The following is a 21,856-nucleotide window of genomic DNA, read 5'->3' on the forward strand; positions in this document are numbered from 1 at the left end:
ATTACACTAATCCTGCACGGCTGGTTGCAAGTTTCCTGGATCACAAAATCACCTCATTTGCATGGATTTCTCCTGCCAATGGGGTGATTTGCATACAGGGGCTTAGTCCATGCAGGACTAGTGCAGGAGCGCTTGTGCATGCCCCTGCAGGCTGTTCCTGGATCGCACGGCAGACATATTGCCTGCTAGAGCTCCTGCACTGATCCTGCAAGCCGTGCAAGGTATATAGAATCTGGGGGAATGTTTGGGGTGTGAGATATCTTTTACATAAGCATGGAGTTTATTCCAGGACTGGGACAGTGAGTATTTATATAGGAGTTTGCTTATGTTTTTGTTGAGTTTGTAGATATCAAGGAGATGTTGATTGGAACTACAAAGATGATGGTTAGGAGTATAATACGATACAAGTGAGGAGAGGGTGGGGCAGGCAGGAGGTTTGTAGAGAACTGAATGTGTGATTTGTAGCTGTGACAGTAAAAGTTATTGAAGAATTCTAGTCAATTTAGTTTTATTTTAATGCTTGGCAGGGGAGAGACTTGTAGGGTAGGTTTGTGGCAAATCTGGCTATTTTGCTATAGGCTTGTTCAAGCTTGGAAGGTAATGAAGATTGTATGTTTGTGAGAATAGGAGCTTCATAGAGTATGCAGGGTAGGAAGAAACCTTGCTCCAGAGAAGGTGTGGAGCTTGAGGTAAGGAATTTCTTATTTCTGTAAAGTAATCCCAGTTTTTGAAGTGTTTTTTTATGCTCTCTTAAGTGTGAAGGTCAAATTTTAATTGATTGTCAAGGGATGTGATGGTAAAGGTGGCTTTATGATGGGAAAGAGTTCAAGGGAGGAAAAGAAAGACTTTTGCATTTTTTGGATTTAAGATAAACTGATTTTCTGAAAGCCATCTTTCAATGGACTGGAAAGAGTTTTGGGTATGTGCGTGGAGGTAAGGGATGCTTTCTGAGAGGGAGATAAGTATTGAGTCATCTGCATATTGTATAACAGAAGAGTGGCTGCAGGCTGTATGGAGGTTGTTGGTAAAGATGTTGAATAGAAGGCACCCCAAGATAGAGCGTTGCAGGACTCCAGATTTGATAGGTAGGAAAGAGGAGCAGGACGTGTGCCATCTCACAGATTGTAGACTACTGGTGATATAACTGAAGAACCAGTTAAGAGTGGAAGAAGAGAGGTTGAACTCAGATAGTTTAGTTTGTAATTTGGAGTGAGAAACTGTATTGGCGGCTTTGAAGAGATCAAGGGATAGGCAGGATACAAGTTGGTCGTTGTCTCTAGCCTTGGCTACAGTCTGATTAAACGATAGTAGAGTAGTGGCTGTGCTGTGGATTGGCCAAAACCCATGTTGGGTAGAAGTTAATAGATTTTTGTAGATTAAGTTTTTGATAAGCTGAGTATGAATGCGTTTTTTGAGGATTTTAGAGAGTGGGGAAAGAATAGCTATGGGTCTAAAATTAGAGGGGTCAGTGGAATTCCCACCTTTATGTAGTGGTATTGTATAGAAAAATTTCCATAGCGTGGGCACTCTTGCTTCTTGAATGGATCTGTTTATTAGAAGACAGATAAGGTAGGCTATAGAATTAGTGGCAATCTCGAGGAAGAGGGGATGCAGGTTATTAGTAGAGACAGAACAAGGCTTAAGTATTAGCAGGAGTGATTTGATGTAGGCAGTGGATACTGGTTTGAGTGAGATGGGGTTTTGTTAGTTGGAGTAGGAGAAGTGCTAGCGGGACTGGAGTTGTCCTCCACTTGAGTAATTTTGTGGATGGAGTCTATAAAGTAATTGTTAAGAAGAGTGGTGGTTTCTTGAGGGGTGTTATTTGGGTAAGGGTTAGGAGTAGTAGGGTTTTCTGGGTGAAGTATTTTATTGATGGTGTTCCAGAATTTTTTTGGATTAGTGTATTGGCAGGATTGAGCTGTGTTGTAGAATTCTTTCTTGTCTCTATTTATTTGTTTTTTGGTTAGGTTTCTAAGTTCTTTGTAATGTTGGAGAAGTGATGAATGATGATTTAGTTTTAAGCCAGGATTTCCATGCGCTATCACGTTTATGCATAAGGGAGTGAGTATCTTTTGTAAGCTAGGGGACATAGTCGACTTAATCCTCATTTTCCTTGGTGGTGCTAGAGAATTGAGGATATCGAGGACAATCTGCTTGAATTTTTGCATTGCTTCATTGAGGGGAAGGCGATGGAGGCAGGACCAGTTAATGAGTAATAATCTAGTGTTGAATGCTTCAGCATTAAAGCTTGCCAATTTTCAGCAGGCTCTGTAAATGTGTGACTTGGGTGGGGGGAGGAGGTGTCTTTGGATATGGATGGGAAGATGGTCACTTAAACTGTCAGGAAGGGTACAGGGCTTGTGGTAGAGGTTAGGTTCAGTTGCCTGGATCCAATGCAGGATTGAGCTGGTATTAAGAGTTTTTATTTATGTGTGTGGGGGATGTAATAAGTTGTCTGAATCCATGAAGGTTGATGTTGTCAGGGGAGTTAGACATTTGTTTAGTCCCATCTATATTAATGTCCCCAAGGATGATAGTTTCATAAGATATACTGTTTGAGATCCATGACAGTTTATGCTCAAAGATGGGGATGTTATTGCCAGGAGGGATGTAAAGGGAAGCTATGCCCCAAATTTTTGTGGGTGTCTATTTGACAATTTAGAATTAATACTTCTGCAGTATCAAAGTGGGGTATAGGAATGGGTCGAGATGAGAGGTTAAGTTGCTAGATGTAGAGGATGGCTACCCTCCTACTCTTTTTGGCATTCTTTCTAACTGGCATATGTTATATCCAGGTGGTAAGATTTCATTGTTTGAAATGTGGGGTTTTAGCCAGGTTTCAGATAAGGTTTGGATGTGTGGGGTGGTCTGGGCAATCCATGAGTGAAGTTTGCTGGTTTTATTGAGAAGGTTTTGAATGTTCATTGAGTAGATGGATAGTTTTTGGGGGGAAGAGGCGGTTGGGGTGAAAAAGGGTTGGAGTGAGAGGGGGATAGTTTGGGGTGGAGAGTGGTGGGATAGAGTGAAAAAGGTAGAGGGGCCTGGGTTGGGGTGAATGTCCCCATCTAGGGGAGGACTTCTTATAATTAATGTAAGTTGTGGATGGCAGGGGTAGTAGGTGAAGTATTTTACCTTTGGTCTGTAAGATAGGATAGTATGATATATTTCGGTTTTGAAGAGGTGAATATATGAAAAGTTATAAAGAGAAGAGGAGAGGGTGAATGAATGGATGGGATAATCATCATAAGGGGTAAGGGTAAGAGTAGAAGAGGGTTTCAGGTAAAAGTCTTTAGAGTTTTATGAAATTAAGATTGTGAGAAGGATAAATAGGGGGTGGTTAGGTATAAGAGAAACATGGTGTAGTTTGTAATGTGTAGGAGATGTAGTGAGAATATGAATCAGGTATATACAAATTTAAGGGGTTTGGGGAAGAGGGGGTGTTAGTAGAAGTTATGTTGTTATAATTTATGTGATTAGTGTGTTTATCAAGAGTAAGTGTAGAGAGGGAGTAGGGTGTAATAGATTAGGGGGTGGGGGGTTAAGGATGTGGTAGAGGAGGAGTGGTTAGGGATGAGTTGTGAAAGAGAACTGGTTGTGGGATAGAGAAAGGGGTGTGGTTGAGTGAAACTGGGTAAAGTATAAATGTAGGGATGTAGGGTAAGTGAAGTGGATGGGGCAAATGGAACGGGTTGCATGAACAATCTTTCTGAATATATGCACACTGTTATATTTCTAAGCCTAATGAAAATAATGCCTTATTTAAGCATTTATTTATTTGTCAGACATTTTCTAAGTTTAAATTTGCCATTTTAGAGCAAGTGTTTTTGAAAGAACTGGAGACATTAAAACAGCATTAGAGAACAAAGAGCTTCGATGGCAACTTAAATTGCATGCAATGTATTTTCCGGGCATTACAGATTATGCATCTGTTAACCAGTTCTAAAACTGAGAACAATTAAATTGCAGCATAGTTTAATACTGAATGCAACTGTTTTAACATTCAAGTTTTTTTTTAATTTTTTTAATGGCCATTACATAAAGTCTTCCTTGAATTAAAATATTTAATATGGTGATTATTTTAGTGAAAATATGTACTGTTTTAATACTATATATATTCCATGTTTTAAAATTGTTGTATTCAATCATTTAATTATTCAATTAAGTGTAATTAAAAGTATAAAATGCTTTGTGTGGTATTATGAGACTTTCTGATGATGTCTTGATTGCATAAGGATAAAAGTGCTAAATAAATGTCTTATTTTAAGCTTTGTTTGGGAGTTCTTGGATTCTGGCTCTTAAATGTTATTTTGTTTTATGGTTTTCTGAGTGTTGTTTCTGTTGTGTTTTGAGTTTACTATTATGATTGGAGTCAGATTATGGATTCCCTGGATGATTTTCCATCAGTTCTTTCCCCTGTACATCATCAGGAAATTGCTCAGATACAATCTGAGCTAACTATCATAAAAGGGTATTTACACAATTTATAGAACTGTGTTCATAGGCCCCTGAAGGATTAGCAGCAATATCAAATGTTTGTGTTCCTTCTTCTGCAGCTTTCGGCAACTATTGGCTTAAATCTTCAAGGAATGAAGTAGGAGGTGTCTCTTTTCCAGGTGATACCGGAACTGGAAATGGACAGAGACTGAAGATTTTAACATTCAAACAAGGAGAAAATAGTGCCATGGTTAATGAGGGAATACAGAACACTGAAACATCTTGCAGCACTCAAACAGAAGGCTTACCTGATGCAAAGAGTAAAGGTACTGTTTAGTCTTTTTAAAAAATGTATGCAGCTGTCGACACTACCTGTGCAGCATTTTAACAACAACGGGCCAGTGATTGATTCCCAGGGTAGTGCTTCCAATACAAGAACTTTTCTTTCTCAAAATTCTGGAGATAAAACATGCTATCAGCATTTACTTGACAAAACATTTGATTTTAATTTGTTAAGTGAACGAAATAGAGAACAGTTTGCAGCTAAACTAAACATAACCACTGCTGGCTCCCTTAAGGAATGATTTTATTAATGGAAAACATGCTTAAAATTAAATCTTTACAGATTGTTACCAAGTATTTGAGATGCTGTTTGCAACTACAAATTGCACCTCAAGGTTTGGACATATTTAAATTTCCATGTTGTTTGGACATGTGTGATGAAATGTATGGATAATTTATTAGAATTTTTGACAGGCATGGATTTGAAGTTATGGGGATGCTTATAAGGTATAATGTTTTAGTATTAATGGGTTGCTGAAACAAGTTGAAACGTTAAATAGTGACATTCAGGCTGATTTAATCTTTGACCAATGGGAGTGGTTTTATGCTAAAACTGTTTCCAACTTTTAGAAAAAATGCGACAAAGCATTTACATGTAAACAGAAGAAGCTTGAGAGAGACACTAATCAGCATGCTAATAATGAGGCATATTATATTAAAAATCGGGCTTTCAAGAAAAATAGGAATAAATTGACTTTTGGGGTAGGTGTTGGAGAAGAATACAACACTGATATTTATTTAGGTTAGATAAGACAAATGATGAGGTTTCACAAATCCCCCAATAATAATTTTTCCCCCACAGAGGTTAGAACAGCTAGCCAATCACGGGAAAAGACAGATCTGGAGTGGAGTCTCTGAAAGGATTTTTCTAGGCATTGATGAGTCAGAAGGGATTTATAAACATAACAATGATATTACATTCTCTTTTGATGGGTACAATATCTACAACTACACAGAGAAACCCATTACTATAGAATACTTTACCCTTTTTCAAAAAAGACTGAATTATGTACCTTCTAGGCAATTCAACATAGTAGATTCCCTAGTGGAACTTAAACTTTTTACTAGAAAATTAAACTTAGCCCTTTATTTTGGAGAAGCACAGGAAAAACAGGTGAATACCCATGGAAAAGGGAAAGTTATTAAGAAAAAAACATATTTAACCCACAGTTGCATCCTTTATTAAATATCTTTGAGAAAGCTGTTACTGAAGATATTTACAACCTACAGTAGTAATGAATTTTTCCATTCTAATTTAAATAAAAGCGAGAGAGAATTGTTTGAATCCCTGAGAAATTATAAGACTCTCTGTATAATGAAACCAGATAAAGGGACAGTACACTGCTTTTTGATTCAATGGAATACTTTAACATCATGTCCACAATTTTGTAAGACACTGATACGTACTCACCTGTATCAAGGAATTAAATAAATACATCATACCATAGAACTGATTCTTACTTAGAAGAATATTTATTAGATCAAAGCCCTTGACCTTTACAATACATTTAACATAGAAAAGCCCATAATTCTCACCATTTTTGGCATCCACAAAATCTACAAGAATGTGGACCATGCACACTTTAGACCCATAGTAGCTGTAGTAGCATAGTAGCTGGAGTGCCTTCTGTGTGGAGTCTGCATGTCCTCCCCGCGGTCGAGTGACCTCTGAAAGACATGCATGAATGGGCTTGCCTTCGCTGAAGGTTGGGCATTGGGCTGGCAACTTGGCACCATAAAAATCTACTGCCAATCATTAGCAGACCGGAGTTCCGCTGTGACAACCCCTAACTGGAAAAAGCCAAAAAGACAAATAACAAGTAGCTGTTCAGGGGTCAAAACCCTACCCTCTGACAGTATGTATGGACCATTTGTTTAAACCTATTTATAAGGATGTTTCACATTGGATTATTGATTCTTGGTATTTTTTGGGGGAGACTGAATGCCGATTTATGGGACAAGGATTTTTTTTCTTACCATATATGTAATGGGCTTATTCACAGTTATTCCCAAAGAGCATGGTTTGGAATCCTTCCACAGTAGCATTGTCCAGTACACCTCATTCAATAATGACAAGATTAACTTATTTGTTGGATTAATATCTATCATCTTAGAAAACAGCTTCATTTATTTTGAAGGTGAAAACTTGAAACAGAATAGAGGTGTTGCCATGGGGGCCTCCTGTGCCCCCATTTTTGCAAACCTTGTATTACTAGACTGGGAGACTAACTTTGTTTTCAGTTCAGAGTTTTTCACTAATGTTAGAATGTATGTAAGGTTTTTGGTTGATATATTTATTTATTTTTGGGGTGAGTCTGAAACACTGATACCTACTTTTTGAATATTTGAACAACACTTCTTATTATTTGAAATTCACTTATAATGTTGTAAAAGATGAAATTAACTACTTTGATAGTGTTATTTCTCACAGTAATAGGGAATTTGGATCTAAAGTGTCTAGAAAGTCCACCTTTTAGAACTCATGCCTTCATTTTTCAAGTTTCCATCCCCTATCTCAAAAGAAGTCTGGTAAAAGGACAGTGTATTCGTATAGCGAGGATGACCTCCCATTGTGAAGATTTGGCAGGTGAACTTGACAGTGGTTAATATATTCCTGACTCTATGGTATATAGTATAAGACAACAGGGTGAGGGAGAATGGGGTGTTAGATTTAAGCCATTATTGGGAACAAAGTCACCCCTCAAAAATCAATCCCCACCAAAGAAAATTTTTGAAAAAGCATTGGTTGTCCACTAGAGTTTATAGTCCTCTGAGATCAAGAACATTATTAGGAAGATCAGGAACATTTCCAAGGCTAGTCCTAATGTATTACTTCACTTGGGAGGTGAACCACTATTTATTCATAAGACTGGATCCAATATGAAAAAAAAAACTGTTGGAAGGAGGGTCAAAATATGATGGGAATTTGCACACAACAAGAAAGGGACTGTCAAGCATGGGACATGTAATTAGTCGTTTAATCTGGAAGAACATTCTCTAGTATTGCAAAATAGTGTTTATTGTGAGGTACACTTTTACAAAGGCAATTGCCGTTGAAAATTCATTGTTTATCTTGCAAAATGTTTAGAATGTCTTGCATTTTATGTAGGGAAAGCTGAATGCAGCCTTTGCAAACAAATATATGAACACTATTATATTTCTAAACATAATGAAAATAATGCCTTATTTAAGCATTCAATTATTTGTCAGGCTTTTTCTAAGTTTAAATTTGCCATTTTGGATCAAATGTTTTTGAATCCTAGAGGTGGAGATGTTAAAAAGGCCTTATAGAATAGAAAGCTTCAATGGCAACTTAGATTGCATGCCGTGTATTTTCTAGGCATTAACGATTATGCACTTATTAACCAGTTTTGAAGCTATAGCACAGTTTAATACTGACTGTAATTGTTTTAACACTCAGTTTTTTTAAACTGTTTTCTTTAATGGTCATTATACAAGGTTTTCCTTGAATTAAAATATTTAATATGGTGAATATTTTAGCGACAAACTGTTTTAGTAATGTATACTCCATGCCTTTAAATTTTTATATGTAATCATTTAATTGTTCAATTAAATGTAATTAAAAGTATAAAAAGCTTTGGGTGGTATTATGGGACATTCTGGTGAAGTCCTGCTTCCATAAGGACAGACATGCTAAATAAACATCCTATTTAAAGATTTGTTTGGGAGTTCTTGAATTCTGACTCTTAGCTTTATTTGTTTTGATGGTTTTCTGAGTCTTGTTGTAATGTTACATTTGTGTTGTGTTCTGAACTATTTCTTCTTCTTCCAGCTGAACTACTAGAAATTGGAAAAGTAAAGTTACTCCCTATAGTGATGAATTTATTAGTATGGCAAAAATTGTTTGCAGTAGTGAATTGCATACTGTAAAGATGAGAAGTTCAAATATTACACATTCATATTAATCTTGGCTTAAACTTAAAGACTTGCTTGAAAAGTACTAATTGTTGATATGTATAACTTTGATATATTGATCAGTGGTGGATCTATGTAAATAGTTGTTTGTTTTATAAATGATTTGTTTATTTGTTGTTTTAAAACCAAATAAAAAAAAGAAGAAAAGAAGAAAGACAACAGTTTTAAACCAGCTGCCATTCCTACCACTTAATTCTGGAATGATTACATATTTCTCTTGTCTCATGTTTGTGTAATATGCATTGACAAAACAAACAGTCATGTCCGCACAACACAGCACACTGCAAAATAACATTGATGGATTATGTGTGAAAAGGTTAATCAACACTGTAACACAGTTGCAAGCATTACAAAAACATGCATCTGGAGCATTCCTCCCCGGGTCTCCGCTGAAAAGTGGCTTTGTTCCAAGTCGGACTTTCCCCGGTTAACAAATAAAAAAATAAAAAAATAAATAAAAGTGCAACCCCTGAAGAGAAGACATACATTAGCAGACTGCATTAATAGAGTCAACATCATTCTTAAATAAAGATATGTAGTCAAAATTCAATACAGACATACAATCTTTGTGTAACCTAAACAAAGAATTATTTCTTGTACAATTTTTGTTCTCTTTGCTTAAAGAGCAGCACCACCAAGCTCAATTGCACTGCTGATGGCAAAGTATTAGCATGTGTGCAATCATATCCTGAGCTGTTGAACTTAGAATGGAAATTAAAAGTACTGTGTCATCCTCATTGCCGACTTTCATGCAAAGAAACATTATATGCTTACAACTATATGTGAATCTGCTGAAATAAAGAACAGATATGTGTTATGGTCATGATTTGTGCATAATGATTTATACTTTTGTCATGGCAGTTGCATTTAGTCAGTCCTTATATGGATGCTACTATTGAATTATGAAACACACGAGGGACCATACATGTTATTCATGGTTGGAACATGGCTTATGTAAACATTTTGGAATCAAAGAGATTTACTGGATGAAGCAGAAGTGGTGGGAAAAGGTGGACAGTTGGTGACAGGAATACACAATACAGATATAACACATTACTCCATGTTTCATTTCTGTATATATTTCTGTTGTTTTACTATTTGCTTTATCGGCATAATTATTCAGGCAAGATCTGTACAAAATAGGCTTCACAAACTTTAATATACAGCAGCAGGATAACGATGTGTTAAGGAAATGTGCAGCCAACAGTTACAGCCATGGGAGTTCGACAAAGCATTCTGTAACATTGTTGGATACATCTGGATTCAAACCTTGAGAGCAGGATAACAATGTGTTAAGGAAATGTGCAGCTGACAGTTACAGCCATGGGAGTTAGACAAAGCATTCTGTAACATTGTTGGATACATCTGGATTCAAACCTTTTGAGCATTCCAAGAAAACCTGCATACATGACTATTATGTAATCACACCATGTAGGAAGTCACACTTCTCAAAGTTCCCATGTGACAGCAGATTGCAGAAATAAAAAAAAAATATATATTACTAATCATTACCATCTTGACAATGGTAAGCTGCACACTTTAATCTTCAGCTTGTTTAAAAGTAGATTCACCAGATTACACATAGCTAAGCACAGCAGTTCAAAGGGCACTACAGTAATGCGGCCAAAGGAAAAAGTCACAAGAGTTTACCATAAACTGTATACTTCCATTTACCCTAAGTTACAGCTGGTGCAGATTGAAAGACATTGTGCAAATGCAGAGGAGGAAGGGTGATGACACAGAAGGGAGAAGATACATAGATGGGCGGGGGTTGTCCAGGGATTAAGTAGTTTGTGACAGAAGCAGGATAATGCTGGTTCATAACAATATGTAGTCAACAGCTACACATACAATAGTGTGCTAAAAACACTCAGTAACTTTTAGCTAATATCTGGATTAGAACCCTTGAATGTAGTAAAGAAAATCTATCTATTCATTTAAGAATTATCTCAACACATCACAGAGGAATTGCTACTTCACACTGTTTAAATAGCACATTTGAAGAACATTGACAACTTACTGAAGCAGAAGGGGTGAACAGAGAGATAAAGACAGATTGAGAGAGGAATAGCATCTTTTTGTTGGACATATAGGACCATCTGTATGGCATGTTACCCTTTCTTATTACCCATTATTAAGCTGTCATGCTCTGTACAATAATATGTTAGTTACAGGGAGCAAGAAGGGGTAGGAGAGTGTGACCAGCATTAACACATAAGCAGGATGGGGGGGGGGGGGGGTTATTAAGTGTCCCTGTTGGGGCTGCAATATTTTTGCAAATGATGTCTTACTGCACTATTCCAATGTTAATGAAATGCTGTAAATAGAGAGAAAAATAGACAAACACAGTTAACTATATGATAAGAATATGAAATGTCATGAAATAATAATTTGACCTACAGTTGAAATTATACCCATGACACTATGTAAAAACTTCAGGCTATAAGCAGGTGAATTATCTCAACACATCACATATGAAATTCTATTTACACCCAGGAGCCTAAGAACTGCTCCAGAAACTACTTTACAGTACCTTTAGTCTGCTTTTTCTCTGTGTTCCCATACGGTTGCAGATTTAAGCCTACTACTGTGTTTGGAATTAAAATTTTAAGCTTTTGCCCCAGCAAATTAAATAGCATTCATCATAAGTCAGCATGTGCTATGCAGCCTCTACACAAATGCTGAGGACAAAAACTGAAGGCTTTTCCATGTGCCATTTCTGGCTGTGTGTGTTGTGTGTGATTCTATTACTTGGCCAGATTGAATATGAAAAAGGGGTTGATAGGACCGTGGTGAAAATGTGGAGCAAACAGAGGGTAGAACACAGGGGAAAAATACAGGAAGTTGCAGGAGAGTGGTGGGAGAGCACCATAACAATCAACTTCTTCACAACATAAATGTAGAACTGTACAAAAAATGTCATGACTTTGGGGGTCACCACACCAGGAATGTTTGTAAACAACAGAATGATTTTGTATTTTGTATACACAACGGACCAAATCAAGTGTGTCAAGATGACACATAAGTGAAGTGGACAGCAATGAAGGGGTGCAATTTTTTTTTGTGGGGCAAACACCAATTTTCTGTATTTTTCTAAAGAGAAAGAAATGTTGAGGAAGGGGTTTAGGAATGTCAGGGTCAAGTTGGTAGATTAGGAAGCTGGTACAGACATACTGGACATACAAGACAGACTGGTATGGTGATGTAGACAAAAGCATGGTGTGGACACCATGATTGGGAATAAATAGGGAACATCAGAGTTGCACCCATGTCCAGCTTGAGAACAGTGAAAATCTAGTTGTCATCCATAGAACTGTCATCACTGTCTCCTGTGTCAGTTGCTGCGGTCAGTGCCAGACATGACATTTAACAATGCAATGCAGGACCTTTTCAACCTGGCAGATTTGGGCACTGAGGCTCTTATTTATTATATCCCCCACCTGCTCTGTCAGCTCCTTCTGGGTGACAAAAATCACCACCTCCACTCATACTGCTCTTGGCAGGTATCACTGCACCATCAGCTGGGGCACAGCTACCTGACTTAGGTGGACCAGGTAGGGCAGGAATTGTGGAGGCAGTGTGGACAGGTTGTGAATCTGAAGTACTGTCTGTGTTGAGCTGCAGTGGTCAGTCTACCTCTCTGTGCTGTTGTTATTTTGTTTTCAGCAGCAAGGTATGCAAACAGCAGAATGTTAAGAAATTATTAAAAAAAAAGAGAGAGAGAGACGGTAGAGAGGGACAAAAATACAATTATATCCATGGCACGGCACATTATTTTATTTTATTTTTTTAATTCATTTATTTTTTTCAGTACATAAACAAATATTATAAATGACTGTTTACACCATTGTCAAATCCAGATATGACAGAAGAGTACTAATATGTCCATAAAATATATAAATTTCACTTTTACGATATACAAAATAGCAGCTTTTATTTCCCTATGCCATATAGGATATATGCATTCACATATAATAATAGCACTTGCTATAATTGAATTGTTCCTGACATTCATTACTGCTGTTAATATTTTAGAAATACTATCCTGTTCTGTAATAAAACCTAATTGCTGCTTCTGGGCATACCTCTCAACTATCCAGATTTTCGCAGAATGCCCAGATTTTTGTGTCTTATTTTTGGTCTGTTCCTCATAACATTTGTGATTTTCTAGCAAATAGCTGAGGATTAAAGTCATTCAATAATGACAATCATTTGAGTTTCAGACTTTATATCATTCAGAAAATGCATATTTGCACAAATCCTGTTCTCTTATGTACTTTCTAAGTTTATAAGAGTAATATTTAAAATCCATCCCACTTTTTGGGCCTTTGTTCCCCCATTATATTAGGCTCTGTCCAGATTTCTTGTGCTAACAGCTCATATGAGCGGTATGCTTCCGGGTATTGAACCCCACGCGCGCGCGCGCGCACACACACACACACACACACACACACACACACACACACAAACACACAAACACACACATGCAAGCTGGTGTTTTCATTACCTAATGTAAGCAGGAAGAGCTACTGGAGTAAGCATATATACTTGATATCAAGGTTGAAGCATGCCTCCTGAAGATGCTAGGGAGTCAGGGACTGGAATACTTATCTGGCTTGCATTTAGACCTGTGATATACTTACCATGTGCTTCTCTGATGCAAGTTAGTCTCTTATGGTGTGCCTCACAGTTTGCTGTTAGTTTATCTGCAGCTGCACAGTAGAGAAAATTTGTTTATTTATTTATCTTTGTTGACTGGGAAAGTCTGACTGTGATAGATATCATTTTCAGCTGAGGCCCAGGGAGAAAAGCTCAGGTATTCATATACATAGGCAATATATGATATCATTTAATTTTCCACATTGAATATAATGTTTTTATCTTGGTTACATTTATATTTTTGCATACATAATTAGGCATAACAGATGATTAATGCTAACCTTGTGTCATACAATTTGTGACTATAGAAAGAGGAGAAAATAAGAGATTACCTTGCATTTGTATAAGGCTGTAGCAGACAGAAATACAAAGAAAAATGGGGAGACAAAGACTGACATTTGGGTTGAAATTAGTAAACCATGGTATGATGAGGGAGATCGAGGATTAAGTAGGAGTAGGTAGTTAAGAAATATAATCAGTTAAATATTTCTAGTAGTACATAGAAGGGAAAGTGTAATAATCACCATGGGAATTTAGAATAGAGCAGCTATTGTTTTACCAAAGGTATTGCAGCTTTTATTTTCTTCAGGATCGGAAGTTATCCAGATTTAGAGCAAGAGCCAAGTGCATTGCAGATGCTGCTTTAGCAAAGCGTTAAACTATCTGTTGTTTTCTATAAGCTTTACTCTAATGGGATAGCATGCCACAGTTCTGAGACACAGTGAGAATAGAGTGAGTTTTAAGCTTTAAAATGCTCATAATTGAGCATGATTCATTTAAACCTGGAAAACTAAAAGCATTTAATTTTAACTGCCAAATTAAAAAAAAGTTTATAGATGCCACGAATTCTTTTGAAATTAATGGACATAAATACAGGCTAAAATTTAAATACAACTGTAACACTAAGTTCATTGTCTATTTAGCTAGATGTGTAGTTTGCCCAGCATTTTATATGGGTAAAACGGAACGGAGATTCCATGAGAGAATTTATGAGCATATCTATGCTATTAATCACAATAAAATAGACAATGCTTTAGAAAAACATGTTCATTTAAATGCCCAACATCAGCTTAAATTCATGGTTATTGACCAGTTTGTAAACGACATTAGGGGTGGTCCAGCATCTTTCAAATTGGAAGAACTAGAATTAATTTGGCAGTTAAAATTAAATGCTTTTAGTTTCCAGGTTTAAATGAATCATGCTCAATTATGAGCATTTTAAAGCTTAAAAGCTTACAAAGATAGTTGTCAATTTTTAAACACACTGTGTGTAAGAATGGATTTAAGTTGTGTTAGCTTTAGTGAAATGAACAGTATTCAACTTTTGCAGTCACTAAATTGCACTTGTAGTTATATGTATACATTTTTTGAATATATTTTATATATGAATAGGTATTTTTTAACAAACAAAGATCAGGGTTCAAGTTAAGGTGGTCTGTTTTTAACTATTTGATTATAGTTAAATTTCCCACACTTTTTCACAGCTGTTGACTATTTAAGCATGTTTAATTGATTGTTTTTGTAACTTCTGAAGAAGTCTGTGTGTGAACAGATGAAAAGCGCTTAAAGTACATTTTAACTTATTTATATGGTTTTATCTACTTGAATAAAATCGGTGTTGCAGTCTTTCAACCACTTGGCCATTTTTCATTTTAAAAGGTTGTTTTGCCTCAATTTTACTAGGCCAAAGTGGTGAAAGTTTGGTACTCATATTTCTTGTGTGTGTCTGGATGTACAAATATATTAGTGTTAGCTATATATCCACATTGATTACAATGATGACAGGGAAAAGTTCTCTTTCTAGTTGATAATTTCAATCTCTGATTTCTATGTTCATAGCACAGAATTTGTTTCAAAGATTTAGTATTCTTATAACAAAGTCTAGGATTGATACCTGCTATCCTTTTGATATCCTCGTTTAACAATAATATATTCCAGTTTTTTCTGATCAGCTGTGTTACTTTTTTATTATTGTTTGTATAAGGAATGAGGAATCTATTGGATGTTTCTGTAGAACTTTTCGTTTGTCTGCTTTGTAGGTGTCTCGTTCTCTTAATAAAAGGTTGGCCTACTGTATTTCATTCTATTTCCTGTAGTGCCATCAAATCCTTCTCATGATAGCCTCTTGCTACAAAGTCTGTCTTTATATTTGTAATAGCTTCAGAGAACACATTATCTTCGCTAACTATGCGAGAGGTCCTAAGTACCTGAACCTTGACTATGTTTTAATGAATGTGTGATGGATGCATGCTATCTCTATGTAAAAATGCATTCCTTCTACAATCTTTCCTGAACACTTCTGTGGTAATCATATTATTATGTTTTTTCAATAACACATCTAGGAATTCGATTTCTATCTGGGAATTCTTACCAGTCAAAGTAAGGAAGGTCGTAGTTCCATTAATATATGTAATGAATTAATTCAATGTCAAAAGATCCCCTCCCCAAATGAGGAAGACGTCATCTACAAAACATCTATAGTATTTAATAAATTCTGAAAAAAACATATGTTCCAAAATATAAGTATGTTCCCAATAAGCCAATACTAAGCTGGCATACGAGTTGGCACAGGTTGTGCCCATTGCTACACCCCTTACTTCTAAAAAATATCTCTTATCATACGTGAAGACGTTGTTGTTGAGTATCAAATCCATTAACATTGTTATTCTAATGATGTTATCATTACTAAATCCCTTCTGTATTAAGAACAATCTTAGATACTCCATTCCGACATAATTGGGTATACTAGTGAAAAGCGATGTGACATCTAGTGTTACCATATAATCATCATTACTCAAGTAACTACCATTGTTATAGGAAGCTAAAGTCTCTAAAAAATGTTGTGTATCTCTCAAAATGGAATCAGTTGACTCTACTACTGGCCGTAATTGCTTTTCTACATAAATAGACATGGCTTCTGTCAGCCATCCTTTACTGGAAAGAATGGGTCTTAATGGTGGATTAATCAAAGTTTTATGTATCTTGAGGAGTCCTCTGAACGTAGGTATTAGAGGTTTCTCTACCAAAAGATATTTATATAGTTGCGCAACTATGATGTTACACATCAGCATGTCGTATAAATCATCGTACACCCCTTTAATCAATGCGTCCAACTGGGACGTGGTTAAACGTTTATATGTGCTAGCATCATTCAACATATTATCTATAGTCACATGATAAAAATCGGTATCTAATATCACAACCGCTCCTCCCTTATCTGCTGGTCTAATGATAATGGAACAGTTATTCTCAAGTATCTTTAAAGCTTGCCTTTCTTCTTTACTCACGTTATAAAACTCTGGTTTAGATCTTTGTTCATCAAGCTGAAAGGCTGTTAACAAATCTTTCTCACATGCTTTTTTAAAACATTCAATCAAAGGATGTAACAAAGGCATATAGGACGAAGGTCACTTAAAAACATTTTCATCATCAACAACATTATTATTGTCATTATACTGTAAAGATAATGCTAAGTTCCTAGTGAAGCACTTTACATCAATGATCAAATGTACCACATCTACATGCTGTGAAGGGATAAAAGACAATCCCTTGTTTAAAACTGCTTTCTCTTCAGGTGATAACACATACTTGGATAAGTTTATTGTAAGGTCCGATTTACCGGTTTTAGTGATTTCTTCTGAAATTCGAGTTGTTCTCCTTCTTCTCGTGAAACTTTCCGTTTCCTCCCTGTATATTGCGGACTCCATGTTTGTCGATGGACCGGTCGAAACGGGAGTGATGACAAATCTCCCCCATTCATTTCTGATCCAGTATTTTGCGTGTTAACTTTCCTTTTGACTACAGGCTCTCCAAGGACAGGGGCCTGTATGTCTGTTGGTGCTGTATTGTCAGGGGGTGTCTCTGTGGTAACCGAAATTGGCCCTCCAATGAGGGGCGGAAATTATGTCATATTTGTAGAGATGGACGGTTGAGCAGGAAGTGTTGTAGATTGTCGTCTCTCCAAGGGAGGAATGGTATCACTTCTGCGTATCGGATCCCTCGGCCAAGAGAAAATGTTCCCTTTAAGAAAATCGGAACAGTCTCTTTCTAATTTCTTTTTCTTGGCCAACATAAGTCTACTGTCTAATGAAGTTAATGTGGTTGATAAATCACTAATGAACTCATTCATTTTCGTAGATGTTATTAACAGATTTAACTCATGTTCCATTTTATTAATTTCATTGTTTAAGTCATTTTCTATGATGGTATACTGTTCTGATAAGAGTTTCATATATCCGACACTAGTCTCTAAATTTAGTTTTTGCCATTTAGAAAGAAACGAGGGGTAAGTGGAGCCAAACGGCATTTTAAGGATGCATAACCCTCTAGGAACCACCTGAAATGATATGCAAGCTTCCATGTGTCTCTTCTGCCATTGTACAGTTCTCAGCTTCGTTGACATTTCCTCTATTATTCTGGTTAATTGTAGAATGTTAATGTTGACTGTTTCCTTATTAGATTGGCTTGTTGTATTAGCCAAATCTGAACATGACAACCGCAATAATGGATTGCCTTCTGCCAATAACAGTTGTTTAAGCCTACCGGTGTTTGCATTAAAAATTTCTGTTCTTGCAAACTGCAAACTGGTCTCTTCTGTCATGTCCCCTCAGTGTTACAACAAAAAATCATAAAAAATATGAAGCAAAGAAACACCAGAAGGGTAAGGTACCAACCAAACAAAACATAACAAACCAAAGTGGTGAAAGTTTGGTACTCCACGACAATCGAAGCTGACCAAAAAGAAGTAAAACCAATGTCCTTTATTTGTAAGATCAGTAAGCGCTTTCACGTTTGTATAAACGTTTCATCAGACTTTCTAAATAGCATTGAGAGCAGAAGGTTTTATATAGATACAGGCACTTTAAAGTTGCCTAAAATTTCAATTTGAGAATTTCATTGGTTAATTATACATCAGCTGAGATATTTAAATGAAGTTGTACTTAATGCTATTTAGAAAGTCTGATGAAATGTTTATACTAACATGAAAGCGTTTACTGATCTTACAAATAAAGGACATTGGTTTTACTTCTTTTCGGTCAGCTTCGATTGTCGTGGAGTACCAAACTTTCACCACTTTGGTTTGTTACATTTTGTTTGGTTGGTACCTTACCCTTCTGGTGTTTCTTTGCGTCAAATTTCAATTTTACTAGGCTTATAAAGGTCCTAGGTCCAATAGCCTAGTAACCTGCTATGAATCTATGAAACTATGACAGATGAGAAAGATTCTTGTGTGATTTCCTTGAAGATGTGTAGTGTTGGGTCAGTGCAGATGAGGGTTGCATTATCTGTATAATGAACTATATTTGTTTTTTTTTTGTTTGTTTTTTTGGGGTGCAGTATGAATTTTCTTTAAAAATATAATAAATAAAACTGGACCTAGTATTGATCCTGTGAGAGGAAGGAAAGAGGAGAATTTTTGTTTCCATTTTACTGATTGCTGTCTGTTTGTGAAATATGTATTAAAACAAGTGAGAAATTATTTATTTAGATGTATGGAGGAGGAGGGTTCACTAAGAAGTTTTTGGTGAGAAACTGTGTCAAAGGCCTTTGACAGATCCAAGAAGAGTGCTAATACTACTTTGTCATTCTTTCTATTCTGGTTGAAAACATTGGTAAAGCAAGTAAGAGCAGTAATTTCACTATGATTGAGATGGAAGCCATGTTGGGTCATGGAGAGACGATTATTTTGGGTAAGATATTTGAGGAGATGGGAGTAGATACATTTTTCTAATATTTTTGATAGTGTGGTAGTATAACTAAGGGTCTATATTTGGATAGGTCAATTGAATTTCCACCTTTACGGAGTGGAATTATGAAGGGTTTCTTCCAGATAGCTTGGACATGGTTTTCTGTTATGATTCAGTATATAAACAGGGAAGGCTAGAGCTTCAGAAGTGAGTTTTAGGTTCTCTGTTGGTATGTTGTCTGCTGCTAAGGTTGTTGATTTGAGTTTTTGTAGGTATTTGTTATGGTGCTAGTTGGGACTGCTTGGAAAGTGAAGGAGATAGTGTTGTTATTAGATGAGGATGGGGTAGTGAGGGTGGTGGGAGGGCTTTGTTTAGTAAGAGAGAGTGTTGAGTTTATAAAGTGGGAGTTGAACGGAGTGGCTATAATGTCTGGGTTGTTACTGGTCATTGGGGTGAGGGTAATTGTTTGGCCAGAGTATAGTATGATTATGGAGGACCAAAATGGTTTGGGATTGTTTTGGTGTGTTGACTGAAGGTTGGTGAAGCAGGATTTTTTTGTCGTTGTTTATCAACTTGTTTTGCAAGAAATCTTAAGTATCTAAAGTGTCAATAGTTGAGTTGGGTTTTGTTTTTGGATTACATTTTCCATGCTTTGTTTCTTTGTAGAAGAATTTGCCCAGTGTCTTTTATTAACCAGGCTGCAGGGTTTGAATCTCTTTGTTCGGAGTGGTGCGTGGCTATTGAGGATATTTAGGGAAATATTATTGAAATCAGTTAGAGAATCATCTAGTTTTATTGTCCTTGGGATATTCCAGTCAAAGAACTTGAATTAAAGTATTTTATATTTCACACCTATTTGTAGGCTATTTGCTTGCATACAGTGGGATTGTTTCTGAAAGCATAAATTGGTGGTCACTGATTCCCTCAACAAGGCAGCCTGATAAATTTATGTTATCTGGTTTGTCTGTAGGATTCCAGTCTAAGATGAATTCTTTATTTGTCTGTTTATATATCCTGGTTGTATGTTTTATTATTTGTGAGAAATCAAGTAGATTCATTGATGGGGTTTTTGTATCCTTAGTGTTCCAGTTCATGCTAAGGTCACTCATTATCGTGTTTTCGTGGAGTATGTTGTTATATAGCCAGTGCAGAAATTGTTCTGCTGTGTTACATTTTGTCCTGGTGGGAAGTAAAGCCAGATAATGCAGATGGCATTTCTGTTAAGGTTGGGATATGTTATGAAATATTCTGCATTGTTCAATGTGGGTAAAGGGTGCAGTTAAAGAGTAGGTTCTAGGGAGTTTTGTATATAATTGCTACTCCTTCACCTCATTAGTTTGTTCTGTCAAGTCTGAAAATTTTACAACCTGGAGGTAATATTTTATTGTCTTTTACATCAGGTTTTATCTAGGTTTCTTGTGGCTATGGCTATATCAGGGTTGTAAAATGCTAGGCATGTTTGGAATTCATGGAGTTTATTGCAAATGCTTCTAAGATTTATATTAAGGACTATCATGTCAGATTTGTTTGTAGCTAGGTGTTGAATGTGAGGAGGATATTGATGTAGTTTGTGACATAGTACATCTACCTGAATTTCAGATAAGAAACTGAGTGATAGAGATAGGAATACATTTTAGATGTGAAATTTTTTATAAGGTGGTGGTGTATTATTTTCAGGTTAGATTTTATTTATTTGTAGCTAAAGAGGTTGGAGTGATTTTGGTGGTTGTATTTGTGATGAAATGAAAAAGGAGGGTGCTGTTGTGAGTAGTGTATGGAATTGTGGGTTGGTTGGTAATTTGCACTTTGAAGAGATGCGAGTTTGATAGTCACGTCTGTGTATAAGTGTGGTGAGGAATAGTAGAGAGATTAAGTGTAGGTATATCATTGTTGTGTGGTGTATCGTGTGTAGGGTTTGTTGGAGGTTTTTGTGAGATACCAATAACATGTGATTGATTGATGGGTGAAAGTATCTAGAAGTTGTATTTTTGTTTTGTTAGAGAAAGATCTAGAAGGTAATCAAAATCTTATGTTAAATATTTTTTTTATTCTTTGGGGTGTTTTTATTAGACTGATTACAGGGTTGCTGCTTTCTATGTTTCTACAGAGATGCTTAGTTTTATGGAGAAATATATTGAAATGCAGTATATGTTTTGAGGGTGACAAGAGAGAATAGCTGTAAGGGACAGCTTCTCAACTGAAGACAGGGTAACCTACTGCAAGATATAGCAGAAACTGTGCAATTAATGTACTGCTAAGCAGTAAGGTAAAACTAGCTGGGTGTGGAAGAAAAATGACTCTCCTGGCACATCTATTAGCAGCTGGACATAAGCCAGTATTTTCTTGCTGTATTACTGATTAAACGTTTCCAAGAGGTGGAATAATTTGGATTGGCAAATCATGTTTGACAGGTGGTTGAGAAAGATATTCAGACCCCTAGCAATAGAGGAGATGTTTTGTTTTACTGGGCTGAGCAGTTAAATTCCTGGGAGTAGGGGTGGGAAGTTGTAGATGTGTGCCCTATAAGGTTGCATAGTGAGTGATATGGTTTTAAGTAGGTAATATTATTGTGATAGATGGTATGGGGTGGATGAATATATGGAAATGGTTCTGATGTGTAGCTATGTTTTTAAGCAGATTTGCGATGTCATTAAAAAGTGAGAGAAGAGCAGTGGGATTAAATGTGTGGCTCTTAGGTGTGGGTGGGGAATTAGGGGTGGGATGGAGCAAAGTGGGCCACATCTTCCACTAATGTGGGAGACAGTCAGTCTTGACCTTTTCAAACCCAGTAGTTCTGC

Source organism: Protopterus annectens, chromosome 3.part0, assembly GCF_019279795.1.
Source record: "Protopterus annectens isolate FY-2018-M chromosome 3.part0, PAN1.0, whole genome shotgun sequence".
NCBI classification, from domain to species: domain Eukaryota; kingdom Metazoa; phylum Chordata; order Ceratodontiformes; family Protopteridae; genus Protopterus; species Protopterus annectens.